This window comes from Trichomycterus rosablanca, chromosome 19, assembly GCF_030014385.1.
Source record: "Trichomycterus rosablanca isolate fTriRos1 chromosome 19, fTriRos1.hap1, whole genome shotgun sequence".
NCBI classification, from domain to species: Eukaryota; Metazoa; Chordata; class Actinopteri; order Siluriformes; family Trichomycteridae; genus Trichomycterus; species Trichomycterus rosablanca.
Window position 1 is genome coordinate 6,527,576 of NC_086006.1, and position 12,766 is coordinate 6,540,341.

The 12,766-nt window shown below is 37.8% G+C and overlaps 1 protein-coding gene across 2 annotated transcripts in view; it reads right to left on the reverse strand.

Annotated features, from left to right (window-relative positions):
- Window positions 1-12,766, reverse strand: part of ptpn11b (protein tyrosine phosphatase non-receptor type 11b) — a 40,481-nt gene that overhangs the window by 22,950 nt on the left and 4,765 nt on the right. The gene's annotated exons all lie outside the window — the stretch shown is intronic.

Sequence of the window (12,766 nt, forward strand, 5' to 3'; positions counted from 1 at the left end):
GCGTGTAAAGAATTTGCAGCACTTCTGCTGCCAGGAAAGAAGATTTTCATTGTCAGTGAGAGGTGTTTATGCCAAATGCCCAAACATGTCAGTGTGCTTGTTTTTCTTATACAATAATTAGAAATACGTTTGTGATTAGGTTCATTTTAGAGATGGACACAAGTACGAGATTACTTAGAGGTGTCTGTAATAATCGACAATGAAAATGTGTAATTGAGCTTAAATCCAGCTTTCTAATATGGGAAAAGTGTGGACCATTATGGGGCCTTTAACCCTGGTTAGTTCGACACAGATCTCTACATTCACCTACAAACTTATTGCATGCTGCTCTTGATAAGTGTGGGGGATAAAATGTGCTGCAAGTGTTCCACTGTGTACACACCCGTTTAAGGTCATAGATGATGCAGAATGTAAAATGAACCGTTTGTTGCAGTTTAATTAACATTAATTTCTCTGCTTTGTCACAAAAATATTTAAAAGGCTGGCATCCTGTTCATAAAACCTGCTATTGCTTCATGCTATACACACCCAACTGTAATTTAAAATAAAATGTCATTTAATTTATTTCATGTAAAAATCTGTACCCAATGTAAACCATAAGGTACGTAACGTGTTTAGCCAAGAAACCTTTTCACATATAATTCGGGATGCAAATTTTGCCGATTTCCTTTAACCCACAACTTCGACAAACTTCATTCAGTCACAACTGTAAGTCACTTTGGTAAATGCTGTAAATGTATGTGTAAGTGTAAAACGTGAAAGTGTATAATGTGAAAAGATTTTCAGTGAAAATTGATGAGTTTAAAAGATTGTTATAGAGTTGTTGTTACAATCCGATGTGGTATTCTGCCGTAAAAAAGGTCATATGTGAAAGTGGCTGCAATACGAAACAGTAACATGGACATAAACTCTGTGACTAGTTCAACAAAAGTCGGCAGCAAACTGTTCAGTACAAGGGCCAATTAAACATACTAATTAAATAATAGAGCTGCAGTTGGTATATAAAAAAAATTCTGATGTTCTTCAGACTAGGGCTGAAACGATTCCTCGAGTAACTCGAGTAAATCGATTACTAACAATCATCGATTCAAATTTTTTGCATCGAGGAATCGTTTGATCCGCACAACCATATACAGCTCACGGTGTTTTACACGGACGACTTTCACTTTTGCGCAGCGTGTTTAACGCTGTGTGCAGGTGACGTGAAGAATCTGAGGGCTGCGTCCCAAATATCTTAAACATAAACAGAACTTAACAGGACTTAATCCGGGTTCTTTTTGCGGACAGTTTAATGAACACTACGTATTTGGACACGTTCGCCGCTCCTGCGAGCTGAACGTATCGGTTTAGGACGCAGCCGAGATTTGATAGCGCGGACTGCAAAATATAGAGAGAAAATAGCGAACAGGAGGAGACTGGACAGAGAAAACCACAGAAAGTTTGAGATCATTTTAAGCTGATAAAACTAAAACTCAGTAGAACATCCACACCATCAGAGCGTCGTGTTTACTTTACTCATGTTTACTGACTTTACTTCGTTTCAACCACCACAGGCTTTTATGAAGATTTAGGCAAACACACACATACATACACACACACACACACACCAGATCTACCTCATCTAGAGACACAATCCTGACAGATTTTTATCCCCCTACAAACACCACAAAACCTCCCAACAAAATATTAAAGCTTTATGTTCTGCGTGAGCTGTAGCTGAAACTTTGAGTTTTGAAAGTTGCACAAATTACAGGCTTATGTTCATGTATTTTTGTTTATTATTATTTATGACTTGATGACCTGATGTTTCAGGTTGCCTGTTTACATTTTAAAAGTAAATTGATTTATTTTTGATTTATTTATTTTTGCATTTAAAAAATGTTAAACTGTCCTGTATGCAAGGAATACAAATGTACAGTTTGGTTTAAGAAACATGTCTTATTTAATCTAATATGTATTTGTTTTTGCTCTTTGTTAAAGCAAAAGTATTTCTTATCCGATTACTCGATTAATCGCTGGAATAATCGTTAGAATACTCGATTACAAAAATAATCGATAGTTGCAGCCCTAGTGTAGACGCTATGATATACAAAGTTCTACAATTATACTGGGGCATGATGCAAAATATGCACATTATTTTTTTTGTAAATAAGTAAAGTTACACACAGATTCAGATGTTTAAAGTTTAACACCCAGTCAGACTTCATACCAGACATCCCAAGTCTCCCGAAAGTTCCGGGAGTCTCCCGCATATACATAGCGGCTCCCTGATGCCCGCAAGTCAGATAAAATCTCCCGGAATCTAGAACGAGCGGCCAGGAGCGCACACACACACACACGCGCAAACGCAGGGACACAGACTTTTTTCCCCGATCGCATATTATATCCGGTATCTGATATACAATCTAGCCCACTGTGTAGGGGACATAAATCAATTGTTTAATATACTGTCTAGTGCACTACGTAGGGAACATGAATTCATATCTAAAATACTATCTAGTGCACTATGTAGGGAACATAAATCCGTTATCTGATATACAACTTAGTGCACTATGTAGTACCAGCTCAATTTTAATGTGTATTAGTTCTGTTCATGATTAAAATAATACAAAAGTATTAAAAGGTTTCCCTGTTTGTGTTAGAACAAGTAGAGCATGAGCTGTGAAAATGAGTCTTAATTCACTGCAATCGGAATCGAGCATCAGCTGCTGGAAGTGAATTTAAAGTTAATTTTAGCTGACAGCATTAACTGAACAATGACTTCTTTGTTGGTTATTGGTTAACCAGTTAATCATTAACATCCCTAGTACATAGATCAAATGTACTAGATGTCTATGTACACTACCAACTGTGTTTTCATCTTTACAAAAACATTTTTCATTAAATAAATTATTTTACAGGGTACAGTAGGGTAGAATTTTGGCTCTTGCAATTACTAAGTAAACTAACCTTGTTCTCCTGCAAATACAATTTTAAGATCCTAGCCATTAAGGCAGGGAGTCTGTCTGTATGTCCATCTGTTAGCAGTAAAGGCTGTGGAAAAGTCAAGGCCTCCTGTGGGTAAGGCTATAAGGTAACTAGCAGTAGGAAAGTAAATAAACCGGTTCAGCTTTGTTTTCTCACACTTTTACTACACTTGATTTGATGACATTGTATTAAGAGTTCTGTTTTCTCATGTTCTCCACATGTTTTAAAATGATTTGCAACATGAAGAACATTATATGTTTTTATTATCCTTTGTTAGTTCGAACAAAAAGCAGTGTTGGTATTTTTGCATTTTTGTCAGTAATGTTATATTAATGTTATATCATGTAAACAGAAAAATGTTGGTAATGCATAAAACTACATTTATTTAACACTGAAGTTCCTCCATATGGTCTGTCCACAGTCAGTGTCACATTGTACTTTTCAGTGATTTTGTTTCACCATAAAGAGGAAAAAAAACAGAACTGTACCAACAGCGGCAGAACAGCTTGGTAAACATAAACCAAACATACTTTGAGTCTTCAGCGCACACCTCAGTGTTTCCATGTAACATGTAGACTTAAATTAATTCTATTTGTACGTTTACATAAACATCTCTTTCTGGTGTTACGGACACTGTGACCGCAGCGACTTGTGACACTAGTGACAGCAAGATTTTTTTTTGTAAATTGAGGATTATAGCTGAGTAGCTGATACAGTGGATACTGATGGAATGCTGTATTGCTAATAATGTCTATCTGATTATTACAAAAGGCGATTAAAGACCCACCATGTGCTGAGCAATAACATGCACTTACTAACCTTCTATAGCATCTTCATTAAAATAAAACAAAAACCTTTGGTCTAAAAGCGTTTCAGGAGATTTGTATCCTTAGACTGTTGTCTACTTGGAAGCACTTCTGTAAGTGGCTCGGGATAAAAGCGTCTGCTAAACGCCAAAAATGTAAATGTATTTAATGATCCTGTTTTAAATAACAATCACACACTGGATGTCACCAAAAAGCAAAGTCATAGTGACAGTAAAAATAAATTACAGTACAAAGTAAAAACGTGAAGCTCAAAATGGTTTAAATGGCACAAGTTTACCAACTGTCAGTAAGTACAGGGTTCTTTTTTTTTTTCAGCAGATCATTCTGGTCCACATACCTGATGTGACACAGTTTTATGCCGATTGCATTTTCTAACACAGCAATTTTTTTCTGGGTCTGGGACCAGCACTAACAAGGACACCCTTCTCCTAAAACATAGTCAATCCTGTCTGTGTAGACGCCCAATAGGCTGATAGCGCAGCTGAGATTTAAAACCAGGATCTCTGTGTAGTGGGCTAGAGCAGAGGTTTTCAACCTTTTAGGACATGCGCCCCCTTCCGTGTGCCAACCTTGAACTTTTGCTAGCCAACGGTCCTTTTTTCAGACTCAACTGGACAACATTAAACGTGCATTAAACGTGTGTGTGTGTGGTCAGCGACACTAATCAAATATGTCTCCTATGGGTAGAAAATGAATTGCTTTAGTTTTAGAAGTAAAAAAAATCTCGTAATGTTGCAACAAAAAATATTCTCATAATTAATACATGTACGTTTTGCTAGACACATTATTATATATCAAGCATTTAAAGTGTAAACGTATTGCTAACCCTGGAAACAAATATATATCTAATTAAAAACGCTAAGTTTTGTATCTCTGTACCAGGCAAAATTTGTTAATAATAATGTTGAGAGAATGTTGCTCATCATTCCCATTCTTTGTGACTCACACTGTATGGTTCTATGTTCGATTCTTTTTCCCCTTGAAGGTGAATCAGGGTTATTTTCAGATTATTCATATTATTTTCGGTAACTGTTCAAAAGTAAATCATACTGTTTTACATACGTGTGGAAAAGTTAATAATCTATTCAGTCCACTCTTCACTGTGTGTTAACTACTCCTGTTCAGAACAACACTTTACACAAGCATACCAGAGCACAACTACTTCCTGGAAACACATTCAGAAAAATATATTTCCATTTGGCAATTTCCTGCCTTTTTATCACTCAAAACACGAGGCAGAAACAGAACAGCACAATATGGCGAGTAAAAGATAAACGCTCCAGACAAAGTCAAATTGATTGTAAAAATGAGACTGTTACAGAAGGTCAGGGGAGCTCAGTCAGACTGCTGAGATATTTTTCAGTTTGAAAAGAACTTGCGCTTGACATGTCGATTTCCTAAAATGTCAAAAATGATCCATCTACCACCATTCTGAGCCATTACTGACTATTTTTTTGCCATTTCGTAAACACAAATTACTCATGGACGGTCATTCATTTTTATACTGCATACTTTTGCGCAGTGAATTGGACCCACCGCAACCCTGAATAGAATAAAGTGGTGGTAAAACAGACAATGAATGAATGAATAACAAGGTTCATATGTTGTTGTTCTCATAATTGGCTCTGAAGTGAGCTGGCCTCAATCATGAGATTTTAAAACATAATAAATAATTAACTAAAATCTGTTTTTGTTGTTTCACTTTATTCTATTATTACAGTTGAATAAATTACCATGTACACCATGTTTTTACCAGGAGAAATTATGTGGACACCTGACCACGAGCTTAATGGACAATCCATTCTTAAACCATGGGCATTACCATGGAGTTGCATAATGCACGAACTGCTATTGAGTTTGACAAATCCAAACCAGCCAAACAATAATATGTGTGCTACGTGCTGTGCATTTAACAACAGAAACAATCTTCTTTAAATGCATTTATTTATTTATTTTATTATGATTTTAATGTCATGTGTTCCACTTTGGTTCCATTAATGACAGGACAGGTAGTTACAAGTTACTCATGATTCATCAGTTCAAGTTCAATGTCAAACATGGGAAGAACATGCAAACTCCAAACAGAAAAGACCCAGACACTGCTGTTGCTGCTTCCACAATTTAAAATGTAGACACTACTATCCAACACTACTATGTTGTTAATGAACCATATCCAGAAATGTCACTGATTTCACAAGGCTTAAGATGAAGATGATCTGAGGTGGATTTAAGTGAAAACGTGTGCTTCCACTTTTTTATTTATTTTTGAAAGTAATGGCTGTTGTGGCATTTAATGAAGTATGATGTAAGACAAAACATATGAGGTAAAATATCCAGACCCTGAACTGTTGAGCAGCTCAAGTAGTCTGTGAAAGTGGATTTTTTCCCTCAGTTTAAAAACAGGTGTCTAGTTACTGAAGTTTTTCCGCTGTCCCAGCTTTTACAGAACAAGTTGCAGCAGTTGAGTGAACTTTGTGCATCAATATACAAAAAGTTAAATTTAACCTGTCCTGTCTTTCTACCGAAAAAGATTTATAAGTCATTGTTATATGCTTTTATTTCATTTTTCTTACTGTTCCAACTTTTTTTAAATTAGTGACTGCATGAAGTTATGTTTTGGTGTTCTAAGAGAGAGATGAAGTGTTAAATTTGCTAATGGAGATGAAAAATACACAGCCCTAAACTCTGACCGCCACTAAACCCTAACTCATCCCCACTAAACACCTTAACACCCCAGACACCCCACACCTCCACTGGCCAAAAGTAGCACAGCCTGAAGTAATCCTAAATCCACATCCTCTTTAACCTATCAAACCCTGCAGAAGCTTTTGATTAACGCCCTGCTAGTCGTCTACACACATTTCTGCGTGACAGTAAAAAGCTGTGACAAGACACGATGCAATAAGCACTCTGTCCTACCTCACCATTCTGGCTGGAGGTGTTCGAGTCCCTGCTTTGCCAGCAGTTTAGTAGTCCACACTCAGTACAGTAACACAAGGAGGAAGGGAGGGACTCGTAAGAGCGCTGCTGCTTGGAAAGAGTTGGGGGGGGGGGGGGTAATCTGGGATTTGGATGAGCCGGAGTCGCACTGATAGGAGTGACGACCCGCACAATCAGCTACTGAGCATCTGTCCATCATACCCCACCCACAGCGTAAGACTGAACGTGAAACAGTGCCAATGCACCCAAGGCTTATTCGCATTCTCATTATTGTAGCCATCATGTTGCATCTCATGAAGAAAAAAAATTAAAAAAATTATCCCTTAACTGGTGCCTTTGATTGTGGTGGTAGAAACATCCGTTTGACATATGACTGACATTATTTTATTACTATTATTTAATCTATTTAGTAACCCCACACCCTGTATAGATGAGAGCTTTGTCATCCTGGAAGAAACCTTTTCCATCATACAGATTGGTGGGTAATTCCTATTTGAATTAAGATTGTGACTCAGCTACACCTCCACTATTGCAAATCCAAAGCCAAATCAGGGCCCACAAAGTTGATAGCAAGCTCAGCACCTAGCGGACAGAAATAGAAATGTCACGCGTGTTTGTGCATTTGCTGCTATGACTGTGAGGGGCAGAATGCTTTTAATCGATAATAACCAAAGTGGGAATCATTGATCTCAAACAAATAATTAGATTCAAGAACCTTGTCATGTATCAATAATTACTGTAAACTGTAACTGGCAGATTGGCACACTTCTGTGTGATTAGTTCCAGTCTAAGAATGTTCATTACAGGTGCATTTTGAGTGCACTTTGCACCTACAGGGGTTGGACAATGAAACTGAAACACCTGTCATTTTAGTGTGGGAGGTTTCATGGCTAAATTGGACCAGTCTGGTGGCCAATCTTCATTAATTGCACATTGCACCAGTAAGAGCAGAGTGTGAAGGTTCAATTAGCAGGGTAAGAGCACAGTTTTGCTCAAAATATTGCAATGCACACAACATTATGGGTGACATACCAGAGTTTAAAAGAGGACAAATTGTTGGTGCACGTCTTGCTGGCGCATCTGTGACCAAGACAGCAAGTCTTTGTGATGTATCAAGAGCCACGGTATCCAGGGTAATGTCAGCATACCACCAAGAAGGACAAACCACATCCAACAGGATTAACTGTGGACGCAAGAGGAAGCTGTCTGAAAGGGATGTTCGGGTGCTAACCCGGATTGTATCCAAAAAACATAAAACCACGGCTGCCCAAATCACGGCAGAATTAAATGTGCACCTCAACTCTCCTGTTTCCACCAGAACTGTCCGTCGGGAGCTCCACAGGGTCAATAAACACGGCCGGGCTGCTATAGCCAAACCTTTGGTCACTCGTGCCAATGCCAAACGTCGGTTTCAATGGTGCAAGGAGCGCAAATCTTGGGCTGTGGACAATGTGAAACATGTATTGTTCTCTGATGAGTCCACCTTTACTGTTTTCCCCACATCCGGGAGAGTTACGGTGTGGAGAAGCCCCAAAGAAGCGTACCACCCAGACTGTTGCATGCCCAGAGTGAAGCATGGGGGTGGATCAGTGATGGTTTGGGCTGCCATATCATGGCATTCCCTTGGCCCAATACTTGTGCTAGATGGGCGCGTCACTGCCAAGGACTACCAAACCATTCTGGAGGACCATGTGCATCCAATGGTTCAAACATTGTATCCTGAAGGCGGTGCCGTGTATCAGGATGACAATGCACCAATACACACAGCAAGACTGGTGAAAGATTGGTTTGATGAACATGAAAGTGAAGTTGAACATCTCCCATGGCCTGCACAGTCACCAGATCTAAATATTATTGAGCCACTTTGGGGTGTTTTGGAGAAGCGAGTCAGGAAACGTTTTCCTCCACCAGCATCACGTAGTGACCTGGCCACTATCCTGCAAGAAGAATGGCTTAAAATCCCTCTGACCACTGTGCAGGACTTGTATATGTCATTTCCAAGACGAATTGACGCTGTATTGGCCGCAAAAGGAGGCCCTACACCATACTAATAAATTATTGTGGTCTAAAACCAGGTGTTTCAGTTTCATTGTCCAACCCCTGTATGTAGAAGCACACAAACAATTTGTGCAGCGCCTTCTCACCTTTATACATCTAACCCAGAGTTTTTTCCCCGTTATCAAGTTATTTATATGCATGCAAACCCAGCCACTGGATTACTGCCAGCGTCTGATTTTTAAGTCTGTGATAGAACAAAGCCACAGAATAAAGACTGAACATGGAAAATTGGCGAATGAATCTGAATGCAAAACAGAGCCATTATAGCACCATGACTGTATGTTTCCACTCGCAGGGGTAATAATTTGCCATCAATCCTGTGCTATGATATAAGTGGGTCAGGCTCCAGTCGAAAGAGGTCCTGACCTTTTGAAATCATGGAAGCACAGGTCAATATGGAACTCCACACAGAAATCGAGAAATCCAGTTTCCCAACATTTCCCTCCATAAAGATAACGCTGAGGTTTTATTGAGCCATTCAGACATAATAAATCATCTCAGTCTTTGTAATAATTCATCTGACTTTAAAGTTTCTAAAAGCTGGAACTGGAGCACCGGTGTGTGCTTTAAATCACCAAAAATGCAAAACACCCTTCATCAGTTTAATCATTAACCTTAAATGTCATGCTTGCTCCCTGTTAAAAACAGAACCAGCCATTTACAGGAAAAGACCTTTCATTAAAAACAAAAAAAGCAATAAAAATCTTAATAGAACCAAATAAGAAACGCACATATATTTAAAGTACTTCACAACTGCATGTGTGTTAATACAATTCCTACATACAACAATAATCTGGAAGTAAACCACTGTAAAAATAAAAAAAAGATGAAAAAGAATCAAAAAGATGGTAAATTATTGACATGGCCCATGCTCCCACGGCTAGCTTCTTCTATCATCTTATGTAATGTCTCAAGTTCAACCCTGACGGCTCTTTACAGAGGCAGGCCTGGTGACAAAAAGTGGATATTCTTAGCGCCCTCCACTTGCCTTCAAAGGCCCAGAGTCTAAATCGGGCACAGACGCTCACATGCTGGCTGGAGTTTGCTACTGTTACTGGTATTTTTAGAAAAGCTAATCATGCTACAGCATGGAGAGCTAACGATGCTCAGCCCTACACTTCCCTACACCCCCAACCCCCAGGCCCTACACACACACATATGTATATATCCAGTGGGCCTTAATTTAAGGACAATCTGGATACTTCATAAATAAATAAATTACAATTTGTAAATGCACTTACAAATTGTTTGTAGGCCTTAAGCCCACAGAAGTGGGTCTGACTGAAAACAATCTTGTGAGTCGCTTGTATTTGCCTGAGTCTGAGTGTACCTTTACCCCGCCTAGCTGGGGGAGAACTATGCAGCCTAGTAGCAAGTTACTTGATTTTAAATGTAATGTTTTCAATCACAGTTAAATTATCTTAAGATTATAACATTTCAGTTAAGGATTTCAAAAGTAAAGGTTTAAAATGCCCTGTTTGGTGTTTCCCCCTTTTAAAACTTCTATGTATATTATGCAGCCCAACTACATGTGATATGTAATTAACATAAATATATTTGCATCATATTCGATAGGTAATAATATTTCCAATGAGGCATTTCAGAAATGTTTACTTGGCACTAAATTACCAACACCTAATAACAATGCACAAATTCAGTCTGACATGATTGCAGGAACAAGTTGAATCAATTAAACAAAACCTTAAAACAGACAGCAAGTTTCTCAGGGAGTCGGAAACTCCAGCCATTCTCATTCATCTCATCTTGGTCTCAACACAAGATTTAAAAGGCATGAGAAAGATGATTAGCCATCGAGCTAAAACTGTCCTCAGCATCTCAACATCATACGAGTATTCGTTACACTGACAGTTTAATAAGTCGGCAGAAGATGCATAAATACTCAAGTGCTCAGTTTTGATTGTGCTGTATTTGTGCGATTTTGACAAATGCCTAGTGCACAAAATGCGATTTCCTGCCCAACTTTCCAACTCGTCTAGACCAAAAGCGTGCATGTGACAAGCGCTCGTGCCACCACTATGTGACACGATTTTTCCAGTCACCGATCAGCCGTAATCAATTAGCCACGTTATTAAAAGAAATTACCAGTCATGTAGTGTGCACAACTCTACGACTAGTTGCAACCCCAACAATTAGAAACAGCCAGTATGAAAACGCGAAAAACTAAAAATGAATCTAAGACTGATATTGGTGGCATGGCTTGGTATGGTATAGAGATACAATTCTGGGAATATAGCCACATGAGGAGATCTCATCACAGTCAGATCACACCATCTGAAGATTTACAAAAGCTTGATGTGGTTCTGTATAGCCAGCTGAGAAGATTATTGTAATGATACAGTTCCACATGATACTAAATCCATAACTACAAGCCATGGTGTAAAACATGTTGGACACCTGAGCGGACTGACACCCGCAGAATGCTGTACCACTTCACACTAGCCCTAATTAGCATAAAGTCAGTTCAAATGAATTTTGGAGATGCTATCTTATCTTTTCAAAGGGACATGGTGCCATGCTTTTCTGACTTTACAGATATTAAAGAGAATTTCAGAGCTGACTCATGGGTTCTGTCCTTCCTGCTTTTACACAAACAAGTTCATAGAACTTTTTGTACAAAAACAAAGATAACTTGCAGTCAGGATAACACAAACTAATCTAAAAATCTACACTTTTTTGAATATACCACATCTCAGTGTTACTGTATTTTTAGCTGCATTCCATGCAATAGGGTCAGACTTTGCATTTATTTGCATATCGTATATTGTATATATGCACATTGTACATTTGTATTAGTTCTTTTTTTTCTTTTCTTCTTGTTCAGCTTGTGGAGGCCAATATTTTGGATTCTTATGAATAAATAAAGTATCTATCTATCTATCTATCTATCTATCTATCTATCTATCTATCTATCTATCTATCTATCTATCTATCTATCTATCTATCTATCTATCTATCTACAGCACAGAATTTATTTTAGTAACAAGGACAATGTTGTCAAATAGAAAGTGGAACTAGATACTAGAGACAAAGCAGTGCTTACTAACTAATCCAGGGTATAAAATCTAAATTCTACTTCTGTTTACATAATGTGGAAATGGTGCGTATGTTATTTCTGCTGTTATAAGAAAACAGATAACATTTTATCATTTTAATCTTTTGTATCTCTTGATATTTATTCAGCACTATTATAACACTATTAGTTAATGTTGTATAAATATTACGTTATATGAAACATATCAAGTGGTAAACCAGAATACACAAGCTAATATAACTATAAATCAGATGCAAACATGTCAGTTTAACCATGATTCAATTCCAGTTATCTATGTTCAGGTAAATATTATTATAACGTGAGTAACAGGTGAACTATGACTAAGAGCTAGGGGCACAGAAATAGACAAAGCCTGGAAGTTAGGGGCATCCCTTACTCATGTGTCACATCACACAACAACAGGGCAGTGACTGGAATACACTCAAAATAAGGTTTACCCTTAATACTAAACTGGCTGATGAGAAAAATATTTTTGCCTGCCTGCTTCCTTCCTCTTAGAAGAACATCTCATAAAATTTATATTGATTCAGGGTTCTGTCAGTAATGCATTTAAGACTGAGCTCTGCACATAAGGGACTAAAAACATACATTACTGATGTATCCATTTATAAGCATTCTGAGTTCATCTTTTAATGTGTACTACCTATTATTAAGCAATTTAACCCAATTATTCACTTTTGCTTCAGATTCAGTCTTTATCAGTTGTATGTTACAGCAAATGTTCACAGAAAATGAATGATGATGTATTTTAAAGTGGCTAAATATTTTGTTAATACTACATAGTTATTACTATAATACTAATATGTTACAATTATTTAACCCTACATAATATTGCTGATTTTAAAAACTACTGCTAGTCTGTATGACCTTAAGTTGGGTTACAACATGATTAAACCACTGG